Here is a 20,597-nt window from a genome sequence, read left to right as displayed (position 1 = left end):
ATGAGGGTCTTCATGTGCTGCCCATGCTTGTTTCAAACTCCCAGGCTCAAGTGATGCTCCCTCCTCAAACTCCCAAAGTGCTGGGATTACAGGTGTGAGCCACTGCACCCCGCCATAAAACATTTCTTGCACAGTTGGTTTATTCAACTCATGAGAAAAACAAAGATCTACACACTGCATTTAATGGATCAGTTTCTTAATTCTCTCTTAATTTTTGGATGCTCCCTCTTCCTCACTCCCTTCTCTTACAGTACGTTTGGTGAATAAATAGGGTCCTTTTTCTCGTAGGGTTTGCAACATTCGGGATTTTGCTGGCTGCATCCCAGTTGAATCATTTATCATGTGCCTCCATTAAGTGTTTCTCAAAAGGGAGACCATGATAATTTTTTAAAAATTAGCTTTATTGACTGGGCGTGGTGGCTCATGTCTGTATTCCCAGCACTTGGAGGCTGAGGCATGTGAATCACCTGAGCTCAGGAGTTTGAGACCAGCCTGGCCAATATGGTGAAACCCCATCTCTATTAAAAATACAAAAATTAGCCGGGGGTGGTGGCAGGCACCTATAATCCCAGCTACTCAGGAAGCTGAGACAGGAGAATCACTTGAACCTGGGAGGTGGAGGTTGCAGTGAGCCGAGATCATGCCATTGCACTCCAGCCTGGGTGACGAGAGTGAAACTCCTTCTCAAAACAACAACAACAACAACAACAACAACAACAACAACAACAACAACAAAAATAGCTTTATTGAGGTGTAATTGATATGCAAAAGACTGCACGTATTTGAGGTATACAGTGATGAGCTTTGACATATGTATTCACCTGTGAAACCATTACCACAACCAGGGTAATGGTGAGAAATCAGTTCTCTCCTTCGTTGTGGAGGGAGTGTAAATTGGTGCAACTGTATTGGAGAGAAATTTGACATCTCTTCATATAACCAGCACAAACGCTCTTTGGTTTACCAATCCCACTATCCCACTATTCCACTTCTCACACTTGTGGCAAATGATATATTTATAAGTGTGTACATTGCAGCATTGTCTGAAATATAAAATGATTAGAAAAATCTCAGTGTCCAATACCAGGATATGTACAGTCGTGTAACACTCATGGAATACATGGCCCCTGTTGTCAGTGCTTTATAAATAATCATTCACTTAATTTTCACAATAACTGGATGAGGTAGGTACTATAATTAGGCACCTTTTTTTTTTCTTTTTTTTTTTTTTTTTGATATGGAGTCTTGCTCTGTCACCCAGGCTGGAGTGCAGTGGCGTGATCTTGGCTCACTGCAACCTCTGCCTCCCGGGTTCAAGCGATTCTCCTGCCTCAGCCTCCTGAGTACTGGGATTACAGGCGTGCACCACCATACCGGGCTAATTTTTGTATTTTTAGTAGAGACAGGGTTTCACCATGTTGGTCACACTGATGTGATCCACCCATCTCGGCCTCCCAAAGTGCTGGGATTATAGGCATCCTTCTCTGCTCCCAGCTGGCTCATTTTAAAGATGGGGAAGCTGGGGCACAGAGAGGTTAGGTAGCTTGTCTAAGATCACACAGCCAGCCAAGGCTGCACTCACACCCAGGCAGTCTGGCTAGGGAGCCTGTAGTCTTTTCTGCTGTGTTGCAATAGTCCAATTATGATTGCGCCATTGATGCAGCTATAAAAAAGAATGAAGAAGCTCTTTAGGGACTGACATAAAGTGATTTCCAAGGTGTAATGTAAAGTGGGTAAAACAAAGTGTAAACCATCCATGTAAAAACAGAGAATGAATATGTGTGTGTGCACTTGTGTGTATATGGGTTGTGTTTGTGTTGTGTGTTGCATGTGTGTATATCATCCATGTGTTATGTGTTGTATGTACATCTCCATTTATGCCTGTGTTCATGCATATGTGTGTGTACAATTGTGTGTGTTGTGTGCATGTGTATGTGTGTATTTGTAGTGTGTGATGTGTATGTGTGCATATGTATATTTGCTTGTGTGTGAATCTATATTTGTGTGTGTATGTGTGTCTATTTATGTTGTGTAGATGCGTATTTGTATAGGCACCAACTATTTCTGAATGGATTCCAAAAGCCATTGGTAGCTTGGTTGCCTCTTGGAAAGGGAATTCCCACGGGGTGGGGAAGGAGTTTTCATGGCTTATCTATTGGCAGACTTTTAGAAACTTTTAATTGAAACATATGTTTAAAAACGGGTACATATCATAAATCTATAGCTGTATGAATTTTCACAAACTGAATGCATCTATGTACCTACCACCCACATTTGTAAGGAGATCATGACCTACAGTACCCCCAAATTCTCCCTGTGCCCCCTTCCCTTCACCCTCCCTGCAAAGGGGGACTATCCTGACTCGTAACAGCAGAGATTAATTTTGTACATTTTTTTTTTTTTTGAGACTGAGTCTCGCTCTGTCACCTAGTCTGGAGTGCAGTGGCGTGATATCGGCTGACTGCAACTTCCACCTCCGAGGTTCAAGTGATTCTCTCGCCTCAGCCTCCTGAGTAGCTGGGATTACAGGCACCCACCACCACTCCACCTAATTTTTCTATTTTTAGTAGATACAGGGTTTTATCATGTTGGCCAGGCTGGTCTCGAGTTCCTGGTCTCAAGTGGTCTGCCCACCTCAGCCTCCCAAAGGTCTGGGATTATAGGTGTGAGCCACCGTGCCCAGTCAATTTTGTACATTTTGAACTTCATATAAATGGAATCATACTCCGTGTGAGTCTGGCTTCTTTTGTGCAGCATTATCATTATTATTTTTTTGAGGGTCTCACTCTGTTGCCCAGGCTGGAGTGCAGTGGCTTAATCACAGCTCACTGCAGCCTCAACCTCCCATGCCCAAGTGATTCCCCTACTTTAGCCTTCCAAGTAGCTGGGACTACAGGCACACACCACCACATCCGGCTAATTATTTTATTTTATTTTATTTATTTATTTTTTTGAGACAGAGTCTAGCTCTGTTGCTCAGGCTGGAGTGCAGTGGTGCGATCTCGGCTCACTGCAGCCTCTGCCTCCCAGGTTCAAGCAATTCTCCTGCCTCATCCTCCTGAGTAGCTGGGATTACAGACACCCGCCACCACGCCCAGCTAGTTTTTGTATTTTTAGTAGAGATGGGGTTTCGCTGTGTTGGCCAGGCTGGTCTGGAACTCCTGACCTCATGATCTGCCCGCCTCAGCCTCCCAAAGTGCTGGGATTACAGGCGTGAGCCACCGCGGCTGGCCAATGATTTTATTTTTTATAGAGATGAGGTCTCACTTTGTTGCTCAGGCTGGTTTTGAACTCCTGAGCTCAAGCAGTTCTCCACCTTGGCCTTCCAAAGTGCTGGGATTATAGGCATTGAGTCACTGTGCCTGGCTTTATGAGATTTATCCATGTTGTTGTATGGCATTTATTCTCATTGATGTATAGCATTCCACTGTGATTTATTTATTCATTCTAACTGTTGAGGGCATTTGGGTTGCTGCCGATCTCTGGCAATTACAAACAGTGCTGGTAGGAACATTCCTGTACAGGTCATTTAGAGAACATGTATGCATTTCTGCTGGGTATGTAGGCCAGGACCTGAAGGGCAAGATCATAAGGTATGCATATGTTTATGTTAAATGCTGACAGTTTTTCACAATGGTTGTATATATTTACTGAATTTTGAACCGTGAGATTGTATTTCTCTTTCTATTTTTTTTGTAGAGATGGGGGTCTCGTTATGTTGCCCAGGCTGGTCTTGAACTCTTGGACTCAAGTGAGTCTCTTACCTCGACCTCCCAAAGTGCTGGGATAACAGGGGTGAGCCACCTTGCCCAGCCAGCAGTGACATTTCTGAATAGGCTAGGTCATGTGCCGCTGGGTTTTCCAGAGGACTTGGCTGTAGAGCTGAGGTGGGGAGAGAGCCCCCTTGTGGCTGGAGAGGGAATGTGAGCACCTGGGGCCCTGTTTCCCCGACCCCAATGTATTCTCCACCAGGCTGGTCCTGCATTCTGATCCTTTGTGTATCTTGAAAGTACTGATACACTAGTTGTTTATTTTATTCTGTTTTATTTCAAACTTAAAAATTTTAATGTTTAAAATGGAAATAAGTTACAGCACAAAAATTGAAGTATAAAGCTCAATGAATTTATATACATATCTTTATAACCAACACCTAGATCAGGATATAGAGCATTCCCGTCATATTAGAAAGTTCCCTTGTGCATTCTCCCACTCAATAGCATGCAGAGGTCACCACTTTCTCATTTCTGTCACCACAAGTTAGGTTTGCCTGTTCCTAATGCTTATATAAAATGCATATACAATTATGTCTAGCTTCTTTCTTTTCTTTTGGTGTCTGGCTTTCTTTTCTTTTCTTTTCTCTTCTTTTCTTTCTTTTTCTTTTCTCTTTTTGATGGAGCCTTACTCTGTTGCCCAGGCTGGAGTGCAGTGGTGCAATCTTGGCTCACTGCAACCTCCGCCTCCTGGGTTCAAGCAATTCTCCTGCCTCAGTCTTCCAAGTAGCTGGGACTACAGGAGCACACCACCATGCCCAGCTGGTTTTTATTTTTTTATTTATTTTTATTTTTGTATTTTTAGTAGAGAGGGAGTTTCACCATATTGGACAGGCTGGTCTTGAACTTCTGACCTCTGGTGATCCACCTACCTTGGCCTCCCAAAGTGCTGGGATTACAGACATGAGCCACCATGCCCCGCCTAGCTTCTTTTCTTTTCGTTTCGTTTCTTTTCATTTTTTATTTTTTTGAGGCGGAGTTTCACCCTGTCACCCAGGTTGGAGTGCAGTGGCGCAATCTCAGCTCAATGTAACCTCTGCTTCCTGGGTTCAAGTGATTTTCCTGCCTCAGCCTCCCGAGTAACTGGGACTACAGGCATGGGCCACCACGCCCGGCAAATTTTTTTTCTTTTTTTTTCAGATGGAGTCTCACTCTGTCGCCAAGCTGGAGGGCAGGAGCGCTATCTCGGCTCACTGCAACCTCCGCCTCCCGGGTTCATGAGATTCTCCTGCTTTACCCTCCTGAGTAGCTGGGACTATAGGCACACGCTGCCACGCCCAGCTAATTTTTGTATTTTTAGTAGAGATGGGGTTTCACTGTGTTGGCCAGGGTGGGCTAGATCTCCTGACCTCGTTATCCGCCTGCCTCAGCCTCCCAAAGTGCTGGGACTACAGGCGTGAGCCACTGCACCCAGCCCTGTCCTGCTAATTTTTGCATTTTAGTAGAGACGGGTTTCACCATGTTGGCCAGGGTGGTTTCGAACTCCTGACCTCAAGTAATCCGCCCACCTTGGCCTCCCAAAGTGCTGGGATAACAGGCATGAGCCACTGCATCTGGCGGTGTCTAGCTTCTTCTTCTTCTTTTTTTTCTTTCGAGATGGAGTTTTGCTCTTGTTGCCCAGGCTGGAGTGCAATGGCGTGATCTCGGCTCACTGCACACTCTACCTCCTGGTTTCAAGTGATTCTCCTGCCTCAGGCTCTCAAGTAACTGGGATTACAAGCATGTGCCACCACGCCTGGCTAAATTTTGTATTTTTAGTAGAGACGGGGTTTCTCCATGTTGGTCAGGCTGGTCTCGAACTCCCGACCTCAGGTGATCCGTCTGCCTTGGCCTCCCAAAGTGCTGGGATTACAGGCTTAAGCCACTGCGCCCGGCCACATTTTTATTTATTTTTTTGAGATGGAGTCTTGCTCTGTCACCCAGGCTGGAGTGCAGTGGCAAGCTCTCAGTTCACTGCAGCCTCTGCCTCCTGAGCAGTGTCTAGCTTCTTTCACTCAACATTATGTCATGATATTTGACCATGCTGTTGCATGTTGGTGAATGTTATTTTTTAAAATTGCTGTGTAGCATTGCATTTTATGACTCTACCACGTTTATTTATTCAAGTGTATTGTTGATGGACATTTGGGCTGTTTCTGATTTTCGGCTACTATGAATAGAGTTGCTAGAAGCAATCTTGTACATGGACATGCAATCAGTTTTCTTGAGTATATTCCCAGATGTGGAATTGCTGGGCCATACGATATACATATGTTTAGCCTTAGTAGGTACCGTGAAACATTTTTTCCATTTTCATTCCATGATGCAGTTTTTGTTTGTTTGTTTGTTTGTTTTGTTTTTTGAGATAAGGTCTTATTCTGTTGCCCAGGCTGGAGTGCAGTGGTGTGATCTTGACTCACTGCAACCTCTGCCTCCTGAGCTGAAGCAATTCTCATGCCTCAGCCTCCTGAGTAGCTGGGATTATGGGTGCCTGCCACTACGCAAAGCTACGTTTTGTATTTTTAGGAGAGATGGGATTTTTGCCATGTTGCCTCGGCTGGTCTCAAACTCCTGAGCTCAGGTGATCCACCTGCCGTGGCCTTTCAAAGTCCTGGGATTACAGGCGTGAGTCATCTTGCCCGGCCAATTTTGGTCTTCTAAAGAAAGTCATTTGCCTATAATCGCAGCTACACAGGAGGCTGAGGCAGGAGAATCACTTGGAGACAGAGGTTGCAGCAAGCCAAGATTGTGCCTCTGCACTCCAGGCTGGGTGACAGAATGAGACTCTGACAGGAAAAGAAAAAAGGTCGTTTGTCTTGAGACATGCCCAGAAAATGAAACACTGCATTTAAAGTTTGTTTTGAACAAAGTTTCTATTTCTTTCTCTTGTTTATAAAGTTGCCAGGCAACGTACTGTTGTCTTAGTTCGCATTTCCTGGATTTCCAGGGATGGAAATTGCAGGTCTTTTCCAGTCTTCTATTACACTAGATCATTTACAGGTAATGCCTTTGTCTAAAGGTCATTGTCCACTGGGGGGCACTGCCCCACAGGCACCCTTCACAGAATTCTGCTGTAAGGTATATCTTTCACAGAGACCTGCTGGCTGATGAGGGTGTCTGCGACTGTGCACTGCTGTATCAGGGCCTCATCTCTCTTCCCTTAGGATAACTTTTATTTTTATTTAATTACTTTTTATTTATTTATTTTGTTTTGAGATAGAGTCTCGCTGTCACCCAGGCTGGAGTGCAGTGGCACGATCTCGGCTCACTGCAACCTCTGCCTCCTGGGTTCAAGCCATTCTCCTGCCTCAGCCTCCCAAGTAGCTGGGATTACAGGCGCCTGCCACAATGCCTGGCTAATTTTTTAAAATGTATTTTTAGTAGAGACGGGGTTTCTCCATGTTGCCCAGGCTGGTCTCAAACTCCTGATCTCAAGTGATCCTCATGCCTCAGCCTCCCAAAGTGCTGGGATTACAGGAGTGAGCCACCGCGCCCAGCCATGGGCTTTGGTTCTTACTCTGAGTGAGGTGGAAAGTCACTGTAGGGTTTTGATAGAGAGATAATTTATTTTATTTTTCATTTCTTCATTTCTTTATTATTTTGTTTTTGAGACAGGGTCTTGCTGTGTTGCCCAGGCTGGAGTGTGCAATCGTAGCTCAGTGCAGTCTTGAACTCCTGGGTTCAGGCGATTCTTCTGCATCAGCCACCTGAGGCAGGGACTTCTAGCTGGGACTACAAGTGTGCACCACCATGCCTGGCTAAGACAGAGGGTTTAGGCTTACTTTAAAAAAGAATCACTGTGGCTGCTATGTCGAGAACAGAATGGGATTGTGGGAAGGGAAAGGTTGAAGCATAGAGACTCTTGGCTGTTGCAATAATCCAGATGGGAAATGGTGGCAGTTTGGACTGGAGAAGAAGCAGTGGAGGTTATGAGACATGGTCAGATTCTAGAGGTATTTTGAAGGCAGAATCAACAGGATATGCTAAAGGATTGGATATGGGATAGGAGAGGGAGATCAAGAATAACTCCAATGTTGTGGTCTGAGTAGCACACATAAAACTCTTATTATGGACTATTTCAGAAATATATCTAAGTACACAAAAATCTTTTTTTTCTTTTTGAGAAGGAGTTTCACTCTCATTGCCCAGGCTGGAGTGTAGTGGTGCGATCTCGACTCACTGCAACCTCTGCCTCGTGGGCCCAAGTGAGTCTCCTGCCTCAGCCTCTGGAGTAGCTGGGATTACAGGCGCCTGCCATCAGGCCTGGTTAATTTTTTTGTATTTTTTTTTTTTTGAGATGGAGTCTCGCTCTGTCACCCAGGCTGGAGTGCTGTGGCCGGATCTCAGCTCACTGCAAGCTCCGCCTCCCGGGTTCACGCCATTCTCCTGCCTCAGCCTCCCAGGTAGCTGGGACTACAGGCGCCGCCACCTCGCCCGGCTAGTTTTCTTTCTTTTTTTTTTTCTTTTTTTTGAGACGGAGTCTGGCTCTGTCGCCCAGGCTGGAGTGCAGTGCAGTGGCCAGATCTCAGCTCACTGCAAGCTCCGCCTCCCAGGTTCACACCATTCTCCTGCCTCCGCCTCCCAAGTAGCTGGGACAACAGGCGCCCTCCTCGTCGCCCGGCTAGTTTTTTGTATTCTTTAGTAGAGACGGGGTTTCACTGTATTAGCCAGGATGGTCTTGATCTCCTGACCTTGTGATCCGCCCGTCTCGGCCTCCCAAAGTGCTGGGATTACAGGCTTGAGCCACCGCGCCCGGCCCCGGCTAGTTTTTTGTAGTTTTTAGTAGAGACAGGGTTTCACCGTGTTAGCCAGGATGGGCTCGATCTCCTGACCTCGCGATCCGCCCGTCTCGGCCTCCCAAAGTGCTAGGATTACAGGCTTGAGCCACCGCGCCCGGCCAATTTTTTTGTATTTTTAAAATTAGAGACGGGGTTCCACCATGTAGGTCAGACTTGTCTCAAACTCCTGACCTCAGGTGATCCACCCACCTCTGCCTCGCAAAGTGCTGGGATTACAGGCATGAGCCACCACATCCGGCCAGACAAAAGTCTTATAGTGAACCCCATGTAGCTGTCAACCAGCTTCAATAATGATTGCCTCGAAATGATGACCATTTTCATTTCATCTATGCCTCTCCCTACTCTCTATTCCATATTGTATTGAAGTAAATCTTGGACATTATTTCATTTTATTTGTAAATCCTTCTGTGTGTGTGTATATATATATACATATACATATATATATATTTTTTGAGACGGAATCTCACTCTGTTGCCCAGCTGGAGTGCAATGGTGCCATGTCGGCTCACTGCAACTTCTGCCTCTCAGGTTCAAGTGATTCTCCTGCCTCAGCCTTCTGAGTAGCTGGGATTACAGGCTCCCACCACCACGCCTGGCTAATTTTTGTATTTTTAGTAGAGACGGGGTTTCACCATGTTGGTCAGGCTGGTCTCGAACTCCTGACCTCAAGTGATTTGCCTGCCTTGGCCCCCCCAAAATGCTGGGATTACAGATGTGAGCCACCATGCCCAGCCATTCTGTGTGTGTGTATATATATATTACAGTATATATATATATTTATATATATAGTTTTAAAAATATGAGCCTCCCCCGACCTTTCTTTTTTTTTTGAGACGGAGCCTTGCTCTGTTCCCCAGGCTGGAGTGCAATGGTGCGATCTCAGCTCACTGCAACCTCTGCCTCCCGGATTCAAGCAATTCTACTGCCTCAGCTTCCTGAGTAGCTGGGATTTCAGGCACGCGTCACCACGCCTGGCTAATTTTTGTATTTTTAGTGGAGATGGGGTTTTGCCATGTTGGCCAGGCAGCTGTTGAACTCCTGACCTCAAGTGATCCACCCGCCTAGGCCTCCCGAAGTGCTGGGATTATAGGCATGAGTCACTGCGTCCAGCTGAGCCTCCCCCTTTTAAAAAATAAATACGCCACATTCTGTGAAGATAAAGTTGCAAGAAAGTAAAATAAAATAAAATAAAATAAAATAAACATGTCACAAAATCGTCATATTAATGGTTGACTTTCTTGCAAAGACCACCAGAGAAACCCACTGATCACGCAAAGTAGAGCTTATGAGGCCAATTGCAGCAAGGGAGAACAAAGTTCGGTGGTGTCTCAACAGTGTCACAAAGGGGAAAATGATGTAAGGGTATTTGATGTAATTCTTTAAAGCAAGGAACTGACTAAAATTGGGTAAAGGGCTGAGTGTGGTGGCTCATGCCTATAATCCCAGCACTTTGGGAGGCTGAGGCAGGCGTGTCACCTGATGTCAGGAAAGAACCTGGGAGGTGGAGGTTGCAGTGAGCTGCGATCAAGCCACTGCACTCCAGCCTGGGCGACAGACTCCATCTCAAATAAGATAAGATAAGATAAGATAAGATAAGATAAGATAAGATAAGATAAAATAAAATTCTATGAGACAATAGTTTAGAATTGGTGAACACAACAGAATGGAGGTCTTGAGACAAGTCTTGAGAAGCAAATTACTGTCTGATAAGTGAGATTTTTGCCCAGGTGAGCCATGTGTTGAGGGGAGAGCTATTTGCCCAGGTGAGCAAATTGTTTGCCTAGATAAATTGTTGTTGTTTTTTTTTTTGGTTTTTCCTGAAGCAAACAATGAGTTCTTTATTGTTTTATAGTCTTATCCTTCCAGGCAAGACTTTTTTGAAAGTCAAACAAACAGGTAAGTCATGTTGAAATACATGATCTCAGTTCTCATATCTAATAGAATTTAAGATACCTACCTCATTAAATAATCAATGAATGCATTTTCTTAGCTGTCTCATAAAAGTATTATTTTTATATCTGATTATTCAAGCCAGGATCCAAGCGAGATCTACAAATTGCATTTGATTTTGTGTTTTTAAGTCCCTCGTAAACTATAGCTTCCCTTTTTTTCTTTGTCTTTCAAATTTATGTTTTGACAAAATTAGGTCATTGTCTTGCAGTTTCCACAATCTGGATTTTGCTAGTTCCAGCCTCATAGGCATTTAATATGCTCTTTCCTCCTCGAAGTTCCTTTCAATTTGATAGTTAGAACTGATGCAGGCTGAGTGCAGTGGCTCACGCCTGTAATCCCAGAAATTTGGGAGGCCAAGGTGGGAGGATCGCTTAAGCCCAGGAGTTTGAGCACAGCCTGAGTAACATGGTGAGACTCTGTTTCTACAAAATTAAAAAAAAAAAAATTAACCAGGTCTGGTGGTGTGTGCCCGGAGGCCCAGCTACCCAGGGAACCTGAGATGGGAGGATTGCTTGAGCCCAAGAAGTAGAGGCTACAGTGAGCTGTGTTTGTGCCGCTGCACTGCAGCCTGTGTGACAGAGCAAGACCCTGTCTCAAAACAAAACAAAACAAAAATAAACAACAACAACAACAAAACTGATGCAGGATGGCAGGCCCCCAAATTGACGCTTAGGCTGGGAGGGTTCTTGGCTTTGACCAGGAAAGAATTCAAGGGCAAGCCCCAGGTATTAGGCAATAATCTTTTATTGAATGGTACTGCTCCTTGCTGAGCAGGGATAACTCATTGGCAGTGTGCCCAGAGTTGGCAACCTGTGAACCCTTGGCAACTACATTTATACTCTCTTATAGCCACTTCAATTATATGCAAATTAGGGAGTGGATTAATGCAAATTAAGGAGTGAGTTATTTAAGAAGTTTTCAGGAAAAGGGCAACAACTTCCAGATCATTGCCATGGAAATGCGTGGTAACTTCTGGGTCATTGCCATGGCGTTTATAAACTGTCATGGTGCTGGTGGGAGTGTCTTGAGCTAATGAGCATTGAGGGCAGCTAGGGTCACTTTTGCTGTCACCTGCTGGTTTTGTTCAGTTTCTTCACATTATCCTGTCTAGACTAGGTCCTGTTTTAGTCAGCAGGGTTGTGACCAGAAAACAAATCTTGTCGATCTCAACTACTGATCTAAACTATTCAGCTTTTAAAAATGTAGCAAACAGCAATTTAGTGGGTCTCCCACTGCCAATTTTGTCTTCCTTCAGCCTATACTCAACAGCAGCTAGAGGGATCCTTGGACAAGAGAAGTCAAAACATCATATCACGCCCTGACATAAATGAACTTTTTCTTTTTTCTTTTCTTTTCTTTTCCTTTTCTCTTTTCTTCTCTTTCTTTTCCCCTTCCTCCTTCCCCAGTGCCCCTCCCTCCCTTCCTCCCTTCCTTCCTTCTTTCCTTCCTTCCTTCCTCCCTTCCTTTCTCTCTCTCTCTCTCTCCCCCCTTAATCTCTCTGTCTTTCTTTATTTTTTAAACAGGGTCTCACTCTGTCACCCAGGCAGAGTGCAGTGGTGTGATCAAAGCTTACTGCAGCCTCAACCTCCCAGGCTGGAGTGGTCCTCCTGCCTCAACCTCCTCAGTAGCTGAGACCACAGGAGCATGCCACCATGCCCGGCTAATTTTAAAAAATTTTTTATAGAAATGGGGATCTTGCTATGTTGCCTAGGCTGGTCTCAAACTCCTGTACACAAGTTATCCTCCCACTTTGGCCTCCCAGAGTGCTGGGATTACAGGCATGAGCCACCACACCTAGCCTGACCTAAACTCTCTAACAACTTCCAAATTCACCTGGCGTAAAAGCCAGAGTCAGTGCAGTTGCCTGTGAGCTCTCTGAGATCCGTTTTCCCAGTTACCTCTGACCACATCTCCTAAGAGGCTCTCCCTCATTTCCTCTGCTCCAGTCACCCTGGCCTAGTTGCTGTTTCTTGGGATCTCATGCAGGTGCCCACCCATAATATATGTGTTCCAGTTTTTCTATATCCCTGCCAACACCTATATACTAGAAACTACACAACAACGCTGAAAGAAATTTCACACTGTGAAATAATACTGTGTCTTCTTCCCCATTCATACCGTATATCTTTTCATTTATTTCAGGACTGTTGTGAAATAAATGAAGACATATACGGTATGAATGGGGAAGAAGACACAGTATTATTAATGTTACTGGAAAAAGGGGTCTTGATCCAGACTCCAAGAAAGAATTTTTGGATCTCATGCAAGAAAGAATTCGAGGTGAGTCACAGAGTACAGTGGAAAGAGAGAGTTTATTGAAAGCTCATCAGTTACAGGGTAGGGTGGCCTCAGAAAGCAAGAGAAAGAATGCACTGCCTTTTTTTTTTTTTTTAAACAGAGTTTCACTCCTGTTGCCCAGGACAGAGTGCAATGGCGCGATCTTTACTTACCGCAACCTCTGCCTCCCAGGGTCAAGTGATTCTCCTGCCTTAGCCTCTCAAGTAGCTGGGATTACAGGCATGCGCCACCATGCCCAGCTAATTTTGTATTTTTAGTAGAGACCAGGTTTCTCCATGTTGGTCAGGCTGGTCTTGAACTCCTGACCCCTGGTGGCTTACCCGCCTCAGCCTCCCAAAGTGCTGGGATTATAGGTGTGAGCCACCGCACCCGGCCGCACTGTCCTTTTTTTTTTGAGATGGAGTCTCGCTCTGTCGCCCAGGCTGGAGTGCAGTGGCCCAATCTCGGCTCACTGCAAGCTCCACCTCCCGGGTTCACACCATTCTCCTGCCTCAGCCTCCCATGTAGCTGGGACTACAGGTGCCCGCCACCGCACCCGGTTAATTTTTTATATTTTTAGTACAGACGGGGTTTCACCATGTTAGCCAGGAGGGTCTCGATCTCCTGACCTCGTGATCCGCCCACCTCGACCTCCCAGAGAGCTGGGATTACAGGCCTGAGCCACCATGTCTGGCCTGCACTGTCCTTTTTAAAAAGACTCTTCTTATACAGGGGTCTTATCTATATAAAAGCTAAGTTAAGTTATGTCTATGTGTGGGTGGGCTGACAGCATGACAAAATTTATGATTTTGCTGATTTAAGGAAAGTTATCTGCCCGGTGCGGTGGCTCATGCCTGTAATCCTAGCACTTTGGGAGGCCAAGGTGGGAGGATCGCTTGAGCCCAGGAGTTTGAGACCGAGCCTGGGCAACATAGTGCGGTCCTATCTCTACAAAAAATATAAAAATTAGCGAGGTGTGGTGGCTCTCGCCTGTAGTTCCAGCTGCTGGAGGGTGGGGGTGGGAGATGGGAGGATTGCTTGAGCCGCGGAGGCAGAAGTTGCAGTGAACTGAGATCATGCCACTGCACTCCAGCCTGGTGACAGAGCGAGACCCCATCTCCAAAAGTAAAATAAAATAAATAAAATACATAAATAAATAAAAGTTTTTCTTGGGTTTTTGGTGCATAAGTACATCAAAACTGACTCTATCTTGAAAGTGTGTATTGTTATGTGATATTGGGACATCTGGACATTCTTCTGTCACAGGAGTTTGTCCTTGCAGGCATTAATAAACTGCTTCTTTAGCTGTAAACATCTTATGACCATGGGTTGTGATTGGCAAGGAGTGTACCTTGTTAGTTTTACTATGGAGTTGATTTTAAAACGGTTTAGGCCAGGCGCGGTAGCTCACACCTGTAATCCCAGCACTTTGGGAGGCCAAGGCGGGTGGATCACGAGGTCAGGAGATTGAGACCATCCTGGCTAACACTGTGAAACCTTGTCTGTTATCAAAAATACAAGTGGCAGGTGCCTGTAGTCCCAGCTACTCAGGAGACTGAGGCAGGAGAATGGCGTGAACCCGGGAGGCGGAGCTTGCAGGATCGTGCCACTGCACTCCAGCCTGGGCGACTGCGACTGAGCCCGCGAGACTCCGTCTCAAAAAAAAAAAAAAAAAAAAAAGGTGTCACCCTGGCTCTCCTATGCTCCTGTTTTGCTAACATTAAGATGTCAATTCTCGGCCGGGCGCGGTGGCTGAAGCCTGTAATCCCAGCACTTTGGGAGGCCGAGACGGGCGGATCATGAGGTCAGGAGATCGAGACCATCCTGGCTAACATGGTGAAACCCCATCTCTACTAAAAAATACAAAAAACTAGCCGGGCGAGGTGGCGGGCGCCTGTAGTCCCAGCTACTCGGGAGGCTGAGGCAGGAGAATGGCGTGAACCCGGGAGGCGGAGCTTGCAGTGAGCTGAGATCCGGCCACTGCACTCCAGCCTGGGCGACAGAGCGAGACTCCGTCTCAAAAAAAAAAAAAAAAAAAAAAAAAAAAAAAGGTGTCAATTCTCAAACAATCCCAATCAAAATCCTTGCAGGATTTTTGTAGTCATTGACAAGATCATTCTAAAATTCATTTGGAAATGCAAACGACTTAGAAAAGCAGTGACAACGACAATAACAAACAAAAAAACAATAAAAATCTTGGCTAAACAAGAAGTTGGAAAACTAATGCTACCTGATTTTAAGACGTCATGAAGCAATAGTAACCAAGCTAGTGTGGTATTGGTGGGTGTAAAAATTGACTATAGGACAATGTTTGCCTTTGGTTGGGCAGTTTTTTGTTTTTGTGTTTTTTTGGTGTGGGGGATGGGGTTACATTATGTTGCCTGGGCTGGAGTGCAGTGATGTGATCTTGGCTCACTGCAACCTCCACCTCATGGGTTCAAGTGATTCTTGTGCCTCAGTCTCCCAAGTAGCCAGGATTACAGGTGCCTGCCACCACACCAGGCTAATTTTTGTATTTTTAGTAGAGATGGGATTTCACCATGTTGGCCAGGTTGCCTCCAGCCTCCCAAAGTGCTGGGATTACAGGCATGAGCCACCATGCCTGGCCCAAATTTTTTTTAGATATAATACTAAAAGCATACTTCATAAAGTTGATAAATTGGACTTTGTTAAATTAAAAACCCATGCTCTGCCGGGTGCGGTGGCTCACGCCTATAATCCCAGCATTTTGGGAGGCCAAGGCAGGCAGATTGCCTGAGCTCGAGAGTTCAAGACCAGCCTGGACAACACAGTGAAACCCCATCTCTACTAAAACACAAAAAATTAGCTGGGTGTGGTGGCGTGCACCTGTAGTCCCAGCTGCTTGGGAGGTGGAGGGAGGAGAATTGCTTGAACCCGGGAGGTGGGGGTTGCAGTGAGCTGAGATTGTGCCACTGCACTTCAGCCTGGGTGACAGAGCTAGACTCGGTCTGAAAAAAACAAAAACAAAAACAAATAAAAAAAAGAAGCCCATGCTCTGTGAAAGAGACTAAGAGAAGGAAAGGACAAGGCAGCGTAGAAGAAAATATTTTAAAATGATATACCCAATAAGGAGTTTGCATTTGTAATATGTGAAACATACTCAAAACTCAATAATAAAATAAACATCACAATAAAAAATGAGCCACCCGTTTGAAGACGCATTTTATATCACTTAGATCTGTGCTGTACAATATAGTAGCCAGTGTATCATATAGTAGCCACATGTGAATACTGAATGCTTGAAATGTAACAAGTCCAAATTAAGATGTATCATGATTGTGAAATACACACATTTTGAAGACTTAGTATAAAAAAGAATGTAAGATATCTCATTAAAATTTTATATTGATTACATGTTTAATGGTAATATTTTGGATACACAATTCAGTTAAATAAAATACATCTCTATTGCTATAATTTTGCCATTTCAAGAATATTATATACATGGATTCATATAGTACATATATGACCTTCGAGATGGACTTTTTTCCACTCAGCATGATGCCATGGAGATCCATCCAAGTTTCTGTGTGTAGAAATGTTTGTTTCTTTCTATTGTGGAGTTTAACATTCACCTACTGTAAGACATTTTGGTTGTTCTCATTTTGGGCTAATTACAAATAAAGCTGCTAAGAACAAGCACGTACATGATTTTGTGTGGACTTAAGTTTCCATTTCTTGTGGATAAACGCTCAGCAGTATGACTGCTGGGTAGATGGTAAGTGTGTGTTTAGTTTTTAAATAAATGGCCAAACTATTTTCCAGAGTGGGTGTACCATTTCACATTCTTACAGAAATATATGAGAGATCTAGCTTCTCTATTCCTCTCCAGAATTTGGCATTGTCACTCTTTCCTTTTCTTTCTCCTTCCCTCTCCTCTCCTCTCTCCTCTCCTCTCCTCTCCTTCCCTCTCCTCTCCTCTCCTCTCCTCCCCTCCCCTCCCCTCTCCTCTCCCTCTTCCTCTCCCTCTCCCTCCCTCTCTCTCTCTTTCTCTCTTTCCCTCTTTTTCTCTTTCTCTCTTTCTTTCTCTCTTTTCTTTTCTTCCTTTCTTTCTCTCTCTCTCTCTTTTTGAGACAGGGTCATGCTCTATCATCTAGGGAGGAGGAGTGCAGTGGCGTAACCTCAGCAAACTGTCCACCTCCCTGGGTCAAGCCATCCTCTTGTCTCAGCCTCCCAAATAGCTGTGACTACATACAGGCACGCGCCACCACGCCCAGTTAATTTTTGTATTTTTTGTAGAGACAGGGTTTCACTATGTTGCCCAGGCTGGTCTCAAACTCCTGAGCTCAAGTAATCCACTCACTTTGGCCTCCCAAAGGGCTGGGACTATAAGTGTGGGCCACTGCACCTGGCCCTCAGTTAAGATTTGATTTTCATATGCTTCTTCTTCCTCTTTAGGGAGATTTAGCAAACTGACATGATGGGGACTGGCTACCTAAGGACAAAGATAAGAAATTAGCTAGAGTAGTGCTTAAACTGCAAAAGAGTGATATAAATCAAAGAAAATAATTGAAGTGAGTCTTAATTATTTTAGTTTCTTTTGCCAAGGTTTAGGACAAATCCAGGAAAAAGCAAAACAAAACCACAGGAACATCTGTGATCTGTGCTTTTTCCAAAGAGGGTTTGGGGACTTCAATCTGTTTTTTTTGTTTTTTGTTTTTGGTTTTTGAGACAAAGTTTCACTTTTGTTGCCCAGGCTGGAGCACAGTGGCATGATCTCGGCTCACTGCAACCTCTGCTTCTCGGGTTCGAGCAGTTCTCCTGCCTCAGCCTACTGAGTAGCTGGGGTTACAGGCGTCCGCCACCATGCCCAGCAAATTTTTTATATTTTTAGTAGAGACAGGGTTTCACCATGTTGGCCAGGCTGGTCTTGAGCTCCTGACCTCAGGTGATCCACCTGCCCTGGCCTCCCAAAGAGCTGTGATTATGGGTGTGAGTCACCACACCCAGCCTGGGGACTTCAATATTTAAAGTGGGGAAAGGAGTGGGCAATAGGGGAAAGAGGAAAGAAAAAAAGGAGGAGAGTGAATAAAAAGGGAAAGTGGTTGCATTCTTTTGAGGCTTTGATCAGCTTTCACTGAATCCACATTTTACATGTGACAGGAGAGGGTAGAGGAATAGTCAACTATGCAATCATCTTGCCCTCTGTGAATTTCCTTTTTTATTTTTTGAGACGGAGTTTTCTTTTGAGACGGAGTTTTGCTCTTGTCACCCAGGCTGGAGTGCAATGGCCTGATCTTGGCTCACTGCAATCTTCGCCTTCCGGGTCCAAGTGATTCTCCACCTCAGCCTCCCGAATAGCTGGGATTACAGGCATCTGCCACCACACCTGGCTAATTTTTGTATTTTTAGTAGAGATGGGGTTTTACCATGTTGGCCAGGCTGGTCTAAACTCCTGACCTAGTGATCTGCCCGCCTTGGCCTCCCAAAGTGTTGGGATTTCAGGGGTAAGCCACTGCGCTTGGCCAGATTTGCATTTTTAAATAAAATAAACTAAACATCTGGTGGAGGAAAGACTGAAATAGGCGTTTGTCTCAGGTGAGCAGAGGGATGACTTCTGGTCCTGTCTTGTTCAGTACCTGTGAAGATAGCTGTTAATTACATTGTCAGGGTGAAACTCAACAGAAATGTTTTAGGGTAAAGATCTTGGGGCCCACAAGGAATTTCCTTGTGGCCAAATTGTGAGCAAGGCCTGCTGGGGAGGTGTGTAGCCTTCTGTCTTTGCATCTATATATTTAGGAACAAAACAGGAGGCAGTTTGGTGTGACTCCATTCCCAAGCCTGACTTTTCCCTTTAGCATAGTGAGTTTGGTGTCCCAAGATTTGTTTTTTTTTTTCCTTTCTCAGTGGGTAGAACCAGAGAACTTTCTAGAAGGAACTTGGTTGGAATATATATATATATATATATATATATATATACTATGGCCAAACTCCCCAGTCTTTTGGGAGGGGAACAAGGGTTTGTAATAAAAGTCTCTCTTTCCACCTCCGGTGCTGTTTACTGTGTGTCAGGTAAGTCTTAGTAAAGTTTTTTTTTTTTTTTTTTTTAAGAAGAAAATATCTGTCTCCCCTTTACCCTCCCCACATTTTACTTTGCTCTGTACACCTCTGATATCATCTGAGTTTTTTACAATAAGATAAGATAGAGTTTATATATTTTTGAGTAATAATAAGCATGAGATTCTCCAAAAATCTCTGCCCCCCAAGTAGTCACAGGTCCCCATTCATCATACCATAATGAGTCCTTCCCTCTTCCCAAGTCCACTGAAGAGTCATTAAGTCAGCCTCAGGGAAGGGAAGGAATGATGTAGAGCGGGCAAAGGATGGACAGGACACAGAGAAATGGGGCCCACTGTAATGACAGAATTTGTCCTTTGTTTTGATACAGGATCTCACTCTGTCATCCAGTCTGAAGTGCAGAGACATGATCATGGCTCACTGTAGCCTCAACCTCCTGAGCTCAAGTGCAGACAAAAAATAAAATGATAAACCACTCCCGCCCCCCAACCATCTGAATGGACCCCTCTTCTGAGCCAGAGCTTTCCAAAGTTAACCTGAAAAACTGGTTCAGGCCATGCTGTGGTAAGGGAGAGTCGGCCATGCCTCCTTATACCCTCCTCCCTTTTGGATGTTGGGAAAAGCTGACCAGCATGAACTTCAACACAGACCTTAAGTCTGATAAACATTTACAATGTATTCTCTCTGAAGCCTGCGACTTGGCGGTTTCATTTGTGTGGTAAAACTTTGGTTCCCACGATCCCTTATCATTGTAACCCAGACATTCCTTTCTATTGATTCCAGGTCTTTAGATAATAACTTTTTTAACCTATTGCCAATCAGAAAAGTTTTGAATCTACCTATAACCTGGAAGTTTCCTCCACCTGGAGTTGTCCTGCCTTTCTGGACTGAAACAATGTACATCTTACATGTATTTGATTGCCTCATGTCTTCCTAAATGGTATAAAACTAGGCTGTGCCCTGACCACCTTAGGCACGTTTTCAGGGTCTCCTGAGCGCTGTGTCACACACCATGGTCACTCACATTTGGTTCAGAATAAATCTTTTCAAATATTTTACAGAGTTTGACTCTTTTTGTGGACATAAGTGATCATCCCACTTCAGCCTCCCAAGTAGCTGGGACTACAGGCAAGCGCCACCATGCCAGGCCAATTTTTGGATTATATTTTTTTGTAGAGATGTGTTCTCACTAGGTTGCCCGGGCTGGTCTCAAACTCCTGGGCTCATGCAATCCTCCCACCTCTGCCTCTCAAAGTGCTGGGATTACAGGTATGAGCCACCACCGCAGGCCCATAATTGGAGAATTTGGAGTCCGATTTTTCTCATTTGGCCATACCTCCTAGGGAAATTTTAGGACCCCAAAACAGCAGCCTTAAGATTGGGCTGGGAGTGCTCTGGAGAAGGCTAAAGCTAGTTACTGCTCCAGCTAGCAAGAGGAGTTAGCATATTAGAGTGAAAGGAAGATCAGACTTTACATCAAAATACCTAACTTCTTGCCTTGGCTCTGGCCATAGCTAAATGTAAGAAACTCACTGAAGTTTTCCAGATCTCAGATTCTTTTTCTGGAGAATGTGTGGTTTGGAGGAGATGAATTTTAAAGGCTCTTTCAGCACTAAAATTCCATTTCTAGTGTTGAAACATACACAAATCACAGCAGAAATGTTTATTAGTAATGCCTACTGCATACAAAAATTACAGCAGAAATTGTATTAAAAATGTCACATACATTCATAGTATCTCTCTATTCTCCCTCAAATTCCCACCTACTCCTCAACTTGTT

General features: G+C 44.6%; 1 long non-coding RNA gene across 1 annotated transcript in view; it reads left to right on the top strand.

Moving 5' to 3' along the window:
* LOC115900709 overlaps window positions 1-19,233 on the top strand; it is a 20,772-nt gene extending 1,539 nt beyond the window's left edge. Inside the window, exons 2-3 of the long non-coding RNA XR_004060383.1 lie at window positions 12,644-12,781; window positions 19,188-19,233. This is a non-coding gene — a long non-coding RNA (uncharacterized LOC115900709). The remainder of the gene's footprint in view (window positions 1-12,643; window positions 12,782-19,187) is intronic.
* Window positions 19,234-20,597: the final 1,364 nt, after the last annotated feature.

The sequence above is a fragment of the Rhinopithecus roxellana genome, chromosome 12, assembly GCF_007565055.1.
Source record: "Rhinopithecus roxellana isolate Shanxi Qingling chromosome 12, ASM756505v1, whole genome shotgun sequence".
Classification (NCBI taxonomy): domain Eukaryota; kingdom Metazoa; phylum Chordata; class Mammalia; order Primates; family Cercopithecidae; genus Rhinopithecus; species Rhinopithecus roxellana.
This window is presented reverse-complemented; position numbering and strand designations above follow the sequence as displayed.